The sequence below is a fragment of the Pundamilia nyererei genome, unplaced genomic scaffold (assembly GCF_000239375.1).
Source record: "Pundamilia nyererei isolate P.nyererei 1_Seehausen unplaced genomic scaffold, PunNye1.0 scaffold00093, whole genome shotgun sequence".
NCBI lineage: Eukaryota > Metazoa > Chordata > Actinopteri > Cichliformes > Cichlidae > Pundamilia > Pundamilia nyererei.
In genome coordinates this window covers 808265-820398 of record NW_005187494.1, presented here as the reverse complement: position 1 = coordinate 820398, position 12134 = coordinate 808265, and positions in this window count along the sequence as shown.

The following is a 12134-nucleotide window of genomic DNA, read 5'->3' as shown; positions in this document are numbered from 1 at the left end:
GCCGCGAATAGCTTTATCAGACTAAGATATTAAAAAGCTGAAGAAGCTTGGAGAGAAGGACTGGTTTATAAATGCAATCAAGTATTAAACATGGTTATTTTTTAAGACAAATGTTAAATTGAAAAGATTCCTTCCCTAACATTCAAGAGAAAGACTAAGAGCTGAAAATAACAGTCAACCAATATTAATTCTATTCATATGGATTCAGTGGGAGAAACGTTTCAGAACTCATCCAGGTATCCCCGGCCCCATAAACCTTATTTTGCATAATGACTGAACCCAGCACGGTGGTGTATCTATGAACCATAAGCTCAGTTTTTTTGATTTTTAATATGCAAATTGTGGTGACTGTGGCTCAGTAATGATGAGTACCATTCACAGAGAGTTGGCCAATGACGATTGTTCCCATTTCACATAAATAGCCTTCTTGACTCGTCACTCAAAACCAATGTTCCTCCCTGTACAGTATGTGTACATTCCCATCACTGAACGAGTGGCCACCGGCATGTAGGTGTAGTTGACTCTGGTGTCCTGGACTGAATCTGCGTGTAGTGCTGGTCCTTGTATGTGAAATATGTACAGTAGATAGAAGACACCGCTCCAAGAACAACCAACACGTCCTTCACTTCGCAGCTGCAGGCAGGGGTTTGTCCAGATCTAGTATAGTTACTGCAGTACTTAGTATATCAGTACAGGTCTAAAGACCTTGTACTTTTTTATTTTTTGTATTTTAAGTATTTCTTTTATGCTGACTGCTTCTGCTCCGCTGCATCTTGGATGCAAACACTGTACTTTGTGCACCAATACTTAGTTGTTTTAAAGCGTTTGTTATCTGTTGTTCTAGATAAAATGACCCAGCAGTAAGCAATAAAATTATCTCCAGGTGCAAGATTAAAGTTATATAAACATCTTACTTCATCTATCATAGGATCCAATCATGACTTTAGCTACATAAATAATCTTAAAGCCTAAACCTAAATAGGATCATGACTTTTACATAAATAAATGGTTTAAATATTTGTTTTTAATCACAACAAAATAATGTTCTAGCTCTTTTTAAATACTACATCCCTAACCCAAATCTACTCTAAGTGTTTTTTCCACTTACCCAGTGCGGCAGGGAGGCGAGCCCCGAGCAGGCTCTCGCTTCTGGTGCCGGGCATGATCCGCTCCGTGGACAGTGGCAGGTGGGGAGTTGACTTGGGTGTTACACCTGTCAAACTGTAACGCAGGTATCCTAAAGCGAGCTCAGGGAGGACAGAAACTTCACTTGGAGCAGACGGGCAAAAGCTCACTTGATCTTGATTTTCAGTATGAATACAGACCGTGAAAGCGGGGCCTCCCGATTCTCATACCTTTTGGGTTTTAAGCAGGAGGTGTCAGAAAAGTTACCACAGGGATAACTGGCTTGTGGCGGCCAAGCGTTCATAGCGACGCCGCTTTTTGATCCTTTGATGTTGGCTCACAAAATTGTGAAGCAGAATTCACCCACTAATAGGGAACGTGAGCTGGGTTTAGACCATCGTGAGACAGGTTAGTTTAACCCTACTTATGATGTATTGTTGCAATAGTAATCCTGCTCAGTACGAGAGGAGGTTCAGACATTTGGTGTAGATGCTTGGCTGAGGAGCCAATGGTGCAAAGTTACCATCTGCTTCAGAATCCTGCCAAGATGCAGTGATACTGTAGTGCTGTGGATCTTCAGTCGGTCTCGGATAGCCGGCCCGACGGTGAAGAGAGGCATTCGTGACTGGGCTGGGGGACGGCCCGACGACGGTCGCCCCTCTTCGATCGCACACTCATATTTGTGGAGAACCTGGTGCTAAATAACTTGTAAACAACCTGACTGGGCTAATTTTGTGCTAGTTTTCTGATTTCCTGTGGATCCCTGCTGCCTTGTTCTTGGTCATTCATCTACAGAAATCTTGCATCTTACTTGTACATACTGTTTATTGTTGTCATTTTGAGTAAATTAACTAAATTATGAGTAGATTTGGGGGGAAGAACGTGTGCTTTATAGCGCAGGGCAAAACAAGAGCTTCTGATTTGTCCCAGTTAGCTTGATTTCATAAATTTGTTATAGAAATGAATATGTAGTTAATCGTCCAGCCTGAGAATGAAGTTGCTTAGCACATCCGCTTTTCATTGTAAGCACGTTATTCAATAATCCTTTCTACTGTCAATCTAAATGACACCTTTTTTTAAGGATGCAGGCAGCATTTCTTTGGACGGCTGTAATCTTCCATGTTGTTTGGGTTAGAGGTTTCTGAAGATGCCATCTGAGGTTGTTGACAGTTTTCGTTTTGTTTGGGAACGGCTCTCTCAAAGTGCTGCAGGTGCACACAATCGTGTTTAGTTTCAGAAAGATAACACCAAAAGCAGAGAAGGAGAGGATGTGTTATTCAGCTACAGGGCAAAGCGACATTATCAGAGCTCCACATAAGACAGCTTGACTTTAACTGAGAGCCGGGGTGATAGAGTGATAGCGAGTGCGTAAACACTTTCAGTTTTTGTGTTGTTCACTTTCAGCTGTGAGTGTGTCTGTAAGTTAGTAGCTGTGAGTCGTCTTTATTGGGCAGTTTTCACCCTAACAGGCACATGCTCAGACATAGAAACGAGTAAATGCCCTAAAAAGCAGGGTTTTTTTAGGCAATCTGCTGGATTATGGCAACACTTTGGAAACATGGACCACTGCAGACAGACAGTCACATTGTCAAATTATCTGACTATAATGGATGTTTATAGAAATTTAGCCTATTCATAGTTGAGTAACAGAAAACCAGCTCAGCACTTCAGACCTGAAGCTGTAAAAGGTGCAGGCTTTTGCACTATAGCACAAAATGAGCCCTTTGTTTGTCCAGGGCTTTTCACCTATTAAAATCTATCTCTGCAAATCTAAAACATGCCCTTTAAAGAACTCTGTCAGCTTTCAGTAAGCTTTGAATTACACACGGTCTGCAGCAATTCTCTTATTTCACATCACCAAAGTGTTTGCAGCTTGAAATTGGTTGTCATACATTTTGCTTTCCTGTGTTTGCTCAACTATCTACTTTGGCCTCACTTCATGTCGCACCTTTTCACGTCACAGGACTTCTGGATCCTCAGACTTCAGACTCTAGTGCAGCTGCAGCGCTGTGATTGTGGTATTCAGCGTTGAGTGGGGACACGCGGGGCCTCGCTGCAGACTGACGGCCGTTTGGGAAATGGGACAAAGTCTTAGAGAAAATATGTCTGGAATGTAGTGGAGAGAAAAAAAAAGACAGGACACACTTTCATAACCGAGCCAAAAGGATGGTTAAAGGTTACAGTAATCTTGATGTTGTTTAGAACACCAGAGCCCAGCAGATAATTTCCTTTAATATTAACTAAGCATCCATAATTACAATATGTGCAGCCTTTAAGATCAGTAATTCATTTTGGATTGCAGAGGGGAGATTGTGTATATACCAGTTAAATAAATGATTTTACCAGTGAGCAAGGCTCAGCAACTTAAGTTAGCCAGCTACAGTTGTGGTCAGACTTTTGCATGCACTCATCAGGGGCATGAATGTCATGGTAATTCTGAGCTTTACTGTTTCTTGATTTATATTTATCCTCCTAAGAGCTCTTTCATGGCATGCATTTTTAATTTTTCTTTGCTATTTGGGTTGATTGGGACCTAAAGAATGTAAAAACAAAGAATTACCAGATTATTTTGGTTTTTTTTACCTAATTTTTGTTTTTGAGAAAAATGAGATCCACATATAAGGACATTCATTTCAAATTTTGATAGAACAGTGTCAGTACAATGTCCTCGTAAGTGGATATCAGGTCTTTGTAGAGAAAAATTAAGCATTTTGGTCTAGACGTCCAAAATGTGATGTCCACATATGTGGACGGCAGGTCCTAGGAGGTTAAATATCTATATATACGTACTGACTTGAATCTTTTAATAAGTGGATTTGAAGGTTCCACAACATCCTTTCACTCTCACTTCTCATTAGTGACCGTGGCAGCAAAAAGAGGATTTTAGTGACAGGACTCATTGGATTGACCAAAGGAAAGGTCCCAGGAACTCAGTGAAGATCTAAGGAGAACTGTAGATTTACACAAGTTGGGAAGTTGCCGCCCCAGAGCAACAAAGCAGCACAGTCACCTCACAGCAAGAAGAGCTCGCTGAGCCCGCTCTATGTTGAGTTTGCATGTTCTCGTTTCTGCGTAGGTTTTCTCTGTATACTCCAGCTCCTTCCCACAGTACAAAGACAGGCATGGTGTGTGATGAACTGGAGATTGTAAATTGACCGTAGGCGTGAATGTGAGTGCGAAAGGTTGTCTGCCTCTCTGTGCTAGCTCTGCGATAAACTGATATCCTGGCTACCCCACCCCGCACCATCTTCCAGCTGTGATAAGCCACAGCCTCCCACCAACCTGAAGAAAATGGACTTATATTAAAGAATAGAGAAAATCAAACATTTTGAATTAAATATCTGAACTGAACTGTTTTGTGGGAAGGTTTGTGAAAGTGAATACAAAATACAGTCAACACAAATCCAATTTAATATGCTACAAAATATTATTTTTGCCTGCAAATTGATGTGATTAGTATCTGCCAGTTATTTTTCTTCGGTCTTTGGTTAAGTCTGGACATGTAAGTGTTGATGTTTCGACTGTTTTACCTAAAAAGAGGTTGACATGATAAACTTTTACTATGTATCATCAAACATCCTCTTCTAAATTAGCTCGCGGTTCCTGTTGTATTTTATCAGGAGCAGAACGCTTCATGGGGAGAGATCTTTTTGTGACAATACTTACATTTAAGTGGATGAATTCTCATATCATATGTTTTGCTCATCGTAGGATTGACGATATCTTGCTGATTGCACTGAGCGCAATCAGATTCAAAACGGTGAAAGACAGCAGTTCCCTCATCACCGCTGGCTGCCTCGACCGACACTTGTGAATGCACTTTGCACCGACCTGTTGGCCTGTTCACTTCAAAGAACTTGGATGTTTACGTCCTGGGTTGCATCCATGTTGTACCAGTGCACACATGTCGGTAGTCTCCTCATTCCTGCAAGATCCCGTATTTAGAAAGCGCAAATAAGGGGCTCTTCCCGTATTGTTGTAAGTCCCTTATTTGCCGCCTCACGATGGGATTAAATCTCTGAACTTCAGCTGAACTGTATCGATCCGACGCATCAGAGAGACAGGTTTCTGATGAAGGGCGCAGCAATCTGCTGATTTGTTTTATTAATTCCGCTTCAAACATTGCAGCAAACTTCGGATGGAATAACAAAAGCGAAACCACGAGCTTGTTATCTAATCTGATTGGCTTGAAATTACCTGTCACTCCCTGGCACACGATTAGATTGTGATTGCTTGCTTTTTAAAATAATTTTAGGAGCCAATGCATTGCACAGATATTCATCATAATTTATGAGGTTGTAAATCTGCATGCCTAGATATTACTAATTCAAGTGCAGAGTTGAAAGATAATGGGCAGCAGCATGCTATTGTTATGGCTGAGATTTCTGTCAGATTCAGCCACAAACTTTTTTGTTGACAAGTTCCAACATGAACAATCATCTTGGCATCACTTATACAATGAAAAGCTAAGCTAAGGAGGATGATGATGGAGTATATAAAAAGACCGGACACAATGAGTCCAACCCAGATGTTTATTACTTGGCACCCATCCTGCCAAAACAGCAACCCAGACTCTTGGTGCTCTCGTCCCAGCGCAGGTTAGCCGACGCTGGCAGCTGGATGGCAGCGAGGCGCTCAGCCCTCGCTCAGGTCACTCACCTCAAATGAGTGGGCTTGGAGTGTTTATGGTCAGGACTCGTTGGTCCACGTTTTGCATGGAGACTGTAAACAAAAGGAAAAAAGGTGGTCTGGCTCTGTTTAAAGTTAAAAAAAAAAGGTGGGGGCGAAAGCAGAATATTTTGAGCCGTTTACTTATTTACCTAAGCTGAGATGAAAAGATAATTATCAATGTTGTGTCTATGCTTTACACGTGAAGCTAAAATTAGGATGTATTATTATTATTTTAGAACTCCTACTAGAAATGCATGCTGAAGCCAGGAAACGCTGACTTTTTCTTGGGTTGGGGAATGTAAACGGAGGGAAACATCTAGTCTGCTCCTGTCCAGTGGTAACAGCACTCGCCTACCAGCATCTCTGAAGCTCACTAATTAACACATTGTGTCTGATCTGTTGCATTCAGAGTGTGAAAACAAAAAGTTGTGGTTTCAAGATGCCACCCTCAGTTCACTGTCGCCAAGCTTTAGCTTTGCAGTGCTTTTAAATGGGACTATCCTTATTTCCAACTCCATATATATTGCTGGACCCTACTAGAGTAGCTTTGCATGATGCACAGGTCAAAATAATCTTTAAACTGGCCCCTGGTGCAAACCCTTAGTAGCTCCACCTTCTGAAACAAGCAGTATTAATTCTTCTACCTTTAACACTTGTTTAAAACCAGCTGTTTTCTGACTGGCTGCTTCTCACAAACAGAGGGTTTGATCAGCGGGTGGGTGGAGCTTCTGTGTTTACACACTGTGGGATATCCTCACTTGGGGCAAAGAGTCAGAAAAACACTACTTGAAACAACTTTAATAGCAGTCTGAATCTTGAGCTTTTGGTTCAAAGGAATTACTTCTTCACACACTGACTTCATTTTGTGTCATTTTTATGCAATTAACAATTTGATCACTCGATCATTACATTCACACATATGGCTCGTGCAGCACCTCGACCCCCAGCCCCCCTACACTCCTTAAGGTTCCCGATATAACCTGTATTATTGTCCAGAGAATAGTCCAAATAACAAAACATGATGTGCAGCTTCTAAAGTATTTCTAAAGTTGTCCTTTCAGTTTCGCTTTCACCTGCTGTTGTGCTTTTAAGGCATTTAAACATCAAACCAAGTTACTGGCATTTTGAAGTACTGGAAAGGTTTTATGCAGAGGCCATGCTCGATGTAGACTTTAAATGTATATAGCCAAAGCCAAGTTCAAACACCAGTCCCAGGGCGTTAATAATGGCTGAAAAAAAGCTATTTATAGCACATACTCACAACTAGAAGCTACTTGTTTCGATTGCATTTCTGCTCAAGTTTTAGCCCCGAATGTGTTTTATTCTGCAGGTATTTTTTGCACGGTGCTTTGCAGAATTTACGGTAATGTTTGATTGCTGTCATAATGTGTTAGAAAAGTGTTCATGCAGTAAATCCAAATGAAAATCTTTTTACATGAAAAAAGGCCGTTTGTGTTTTAAAGGCTTTTATTCTGAAGTATGTTGAAGGCTTTGATACTTTAAATGTATTAACAAATGAAAACAGAGGTAATGGCATTAATTGTTGATGAAATGTCTCTCTCAAGGTGGTTTACACACAAAAGCATAGTCTTCGCTGCTTTGTACACACCGTTCCCATCTATCAACGTTTACTTTGTGCGTCCTTCACGAGGCACAATAAGAGTTTCATCTCCACCTGCCTAGCAATGTAAGCAAACACGCCGACAAAAGAGAGCAAAACAAACAGCAGATGCTATTAATAACATGTTACCAGGACTGATACTGTAAGTGAATGTCCTCGTTTCTTCATGCGTTTCTCTTTCAGGTTATCCCTCGTAACTGAAATCAAATCTTAATCTGTCTGTTTGCAGAGTCAGCTCAGGGGAGTGTTTTTTGCTGATAATGTGAGGTTTATCCAGGGGCCAGTGTGTCAGCACTTTGCTGCTGGCATTTATAGCAGTGAGAGGAATATGGGTTAAAATTCTCGAGTCAGTCAGCGGCACTTTTTTTTTTTTTTTTGTAGTATAAGATAAACCTGAATCAGTTTAATTCTAAATGAAATGAATGAAAAGGATATTTTTACATCAGCTTGTTTGACTAAGAGCTGCTGATGTTTTGCAGGAAAAATACTTAATTTATGCAATAGATGCTCCAGCTGTGTGACAAGTGAAAGCAGTGCAGAAATTTGCATAGTTTTAAACCAGTAGGGGCAAAATGGACTCCAACACTACTTATTCAGCAGTATTGGAAAAAGAAATGAAATTAATCTCATAAATTATCTTTATTTGAGTCAAAAAAGGAAGATTAGCCAGGGCATTCTCAGTGGCTATCGACTTGTCAATTAGCGAGTTAGCCAATGAGCATGCAGTATTACTCCCTCTTCATATCTAGATTCAAAACACCCAGATCCCAGTGACAAACATGCTCATCCTGAAGCTTTTTAACAGGACCTCACTAGCCAGTGGATAATGTTATGGTGTGGTGGAGCTGAAATTACTGAGTTCCCAGTGAGAATTTTCAACTGCAACTCTCTTTGAAGGTTGGAACAGCCATAAACCCCCCACATAACTATCTCTGATCACGGCAGTACACATAAACATTAGTAACACTATAAAACTATTGAGATGCCACTGTTGTGTATTTATGAGTAGCCAATCAAGCCATACATAGAGCACTGACCAGCCTCTGTTGGCGAACATGTTACATGCTGTGTTTTTAAACACACCTCAGACTGATGATGACTAAAGGAATCCGACATCAGTCCATCCTTAACACTGTCTATTAGTATAGCATGCTAACATTTGGCAGAAAGTAAAGTGCAAGTAAGGCTGAGGAGAGTGTCATTAGTCCAGTGATAAACTCGATATTCAATCCAAGCCCTTCTAGAAGCAAAGGCTCTTGAAAACACCTTCAGAAACTTGTTTGGGCAGTTATTTAGAAGCATTATCCAGATTAACTTTAATTTCAGATGTCACACGGACATAAAAGTGCTTGTTTTAGACTCACCACTCAAGTATGATAATAACAGTGTAATGACTTTTCCCCCAAAATAAAGGTTTTAAAAGCTTCCATCACGGTCAAACTCTCCCATAGACTTCCCATGGTTTTGTGTTATCATAGCCAGGGGTGCACATAAGTGGTCCGCAGGTGCGCATGCACTGTCAAAATAAAAGACGCGGACCAGATAAGAAGTTGCAACGCGCGTTTGCGTACATAAGATTTCCTAGAGGAGGACAGACATTTGTTTAGAACTCTTAACGCTGGCTTCAAACAAATGCCAGCTCACCTCCTGCAACCACGTTTCTGAGAATGCGCGCTTCTTTTGTGGTTCGGACTCCTTCTGACATTTCTTTGGAGGTGGAGGAACACCAAAGTACTTGCTTAAAGGAGCTTGCTTCTTCAACATCTTTAAGAGTTCTAAACAGAGTCTGTTATCTGGTGGTGCTGATGTAAACCCAAGAGATCCCACGGGTCGGTGGGATGTATCTTCTGGATACCATGAATGCACCAACATTTCATTGAGAAGATAAAGGTAAAAACCTTGACTCGGAAAACTCGAGAGGAACACAGCAGTCACTGGAATTTGTCCTATTGGGTAGTGAAGTAAAAACATTCATGCCAATCTGTCTTGTTGTTGTCGACATGCCTGAGTCATGAAAGTGGTGGTCTTAGCGACTGACACTGCCATGCCTAAAGCGATGGTGCTGCTAAACTAAAAATAACTGAAAATGTTTCTGTATTTAAGCTTTAATTGACGTTAAGCCATTCTTCTACAGTAGCTCGCCCTCAGGCGGAGTCTTGTCAGCCAGGATGATGAATGTTGGGTGGGTGAATTACTGGATCAGGAATGCTCTCAGACTAACAGCTGTTAGCCACGCAAACAGAAAAATGCAAACAGTTACTTCAACTCCCACATAAATAAATATTTTATTATGTTTTTAACTTTGTATGCATGAAGTTTCATGATGTTTTTAACTTTGGTCGCTTCATGCATACAATCAGATGCAGCATTAGAAGCACCTCTGCGTGGAAACTGCTCTGCTGAGGATGTTTTGTAGTGTTTTGCGTCGTATCGTTTGGGCCCGTTGGTCAACGGGTGGGGCTCAGATTGGGCACTGAGGAGTTTTCTTTGTTTTGCTCGAGCCGTTCCTGAGCAGGTTTTGTGTTGTTTCCCTGAAACTGAAACTGCTTATGAAAAACATTTTAGTTAACTGAAACTGTTGTGGACAGAGTAGAAAAGTGAAGACAACGTTAAACAGTATTTTATAAAAATGGCAAAAAACCCAACCGAGATTTAAAAATTCACCCTTCTGACAAACACATCCATCTATAATCCATAACGATAAAGCTTAATACTGAAACTAAACCTTTTTAAACAATAAAAACTAAACCGAAACAGGCAAAAATGAACTAAAAAACAAACATTTAAAAGCACATTCAAATGAAAACATCTATTTAAAAAAATCTGTCAAGTTTAGCTTCAGGCTCAAAGCCATTTAGCAGAACACTGAATTATAAGAAGATGATTAATGTTATTCACTTTATCTAATGGGTTAAAGGTCGTTGTCATTACTCACAGGGAGACTTCCTGTAAGGGTGAAAGAACTATTTTATTGATCGATCATATTTTTTCCGTTGGCACCGATCAGTTTTACAGGTTTGGTTGCGCCAATAGAAAATATTTGAATGATTAGATAATTATTTAATGATTTTAAATTACTAACTGGGTTTATTACATTTGGCCTTGATTCAGTCCAGCTGTTACACCCTCCCTCTTCACATGAGTGTAGCTCATGTGTGAAGTCACTCTTTAATGGTTTTGTTATTAATTCAGTTGAATTACATTATTTTTAATATAGCAACAGTCACTTTAAAGCCTTTTCTACTGCAGAGTAAAGAATTGAAACCCCAACAGTCACAATGAGTGCTGGAGCTGGCCAGTACAACAGTGATCAGTCAAACTGTGTACAATAATACAATAAAGCCTTGTGTGTTGGCAAGCAAACAGTGCATCTCCAGCGTCGTGCTGGTGCTTCCCGTGGCCGAGACATCAAAAGCTCCCATTGGCACAGATTAAATATTAGATGTGTCGTACTCGGTCCACAACAAGTGAGACAAACACAGTGAAAGTGGGTTGGGAGAGGGTTTGGTGTCCGATTATACCTGGACTCTGTGTCTGAAATCAATCACTGCTCACTGTATAGTCAGTTTGTAGTAGTATGTGTAGTATGTGCAGTATTACTATAGGTAAGATTCCCACAACTCCTCATGAAAAGTGGTATATAACCAATGGTCAGTACCCAAGCTTTGCACACCATCATGCATTGCACTGAAGGGAAAATAGCAGAGCATCACAACATAAACTAACCAAGGAATTTATAATAGAAGTTAAGCTCAGTATTTATTCATAACAGAAATACACATGTGATACCAACGACTCACTGCAATGAAACATGTAAAGTTAATTATTTTTGCCATTAGCAGATGTTAATGTTCATAAAGTTTAATATGTTTAATCTCTTTGTTTTAAGAGTTTCATTTTCTTTAATAGTTACACAGTGGTATGGCACGCAGATCATCCAGTACGAGACAGTAAAGGCGTACCTGTGATCAGCAATGTTTTTAGTTTGCTTCATCGTTTTATCACAAAAATATTCACCTGGCTCTTCATCGCTGTCTCAGCCCTCCTGCTTTACCCCAACAGCTGTGACTGGTTTTAATGTTGTGGCGGATGGGCGTACATGTTATGTCATCTGTATATATTTAGACTTTGATGGCGAATCTGTTTTTCATCGCCTGCTGACTTTGACTGATTTAATTTTATACACTGGAGTTCACACCGAGGCTGGTTTCTGAAAGTTTGTGTATAATTCTTTGCGTTCTGAGCATTCCTCCTCAAATGTGTGTGACACTGTGAGACAGGCGCAGCACGGTTAAATAAAGCCGTGATGGAAGAGCAGAGGTATAAGTGCCGACTCATCTCATCCCCACAAACATACTTGTCAGCAGCAGAGCATTTTCAGAATATCTCAGGGATATTCCTCTAATGCTCCTCAGTGTTTGTCGTGCTCCTGCCAGGCAGGGAGGGTCAGGCAGGACTAAGAGTGGGATTACAGGAGTGCTGAGAGATACCAATAATCAGCCCAAGTGTGTCAGGCCTCCTCGCCAAGATGTGATGACAAATCGAGACTCACTTCAGCATGCCAGTTTCCAGTCTCACCCTCACAGGCCAACATCTTCCACTACAAACCCAACCCTGAATCCTCAGCCTCAACCTCCCACACTGGTTTCATTTGCTCCATCATCCAGCAGCCCACTCCTGATAACCTTCTCAGCCAAACACTGAGTTTGGCTCAGGC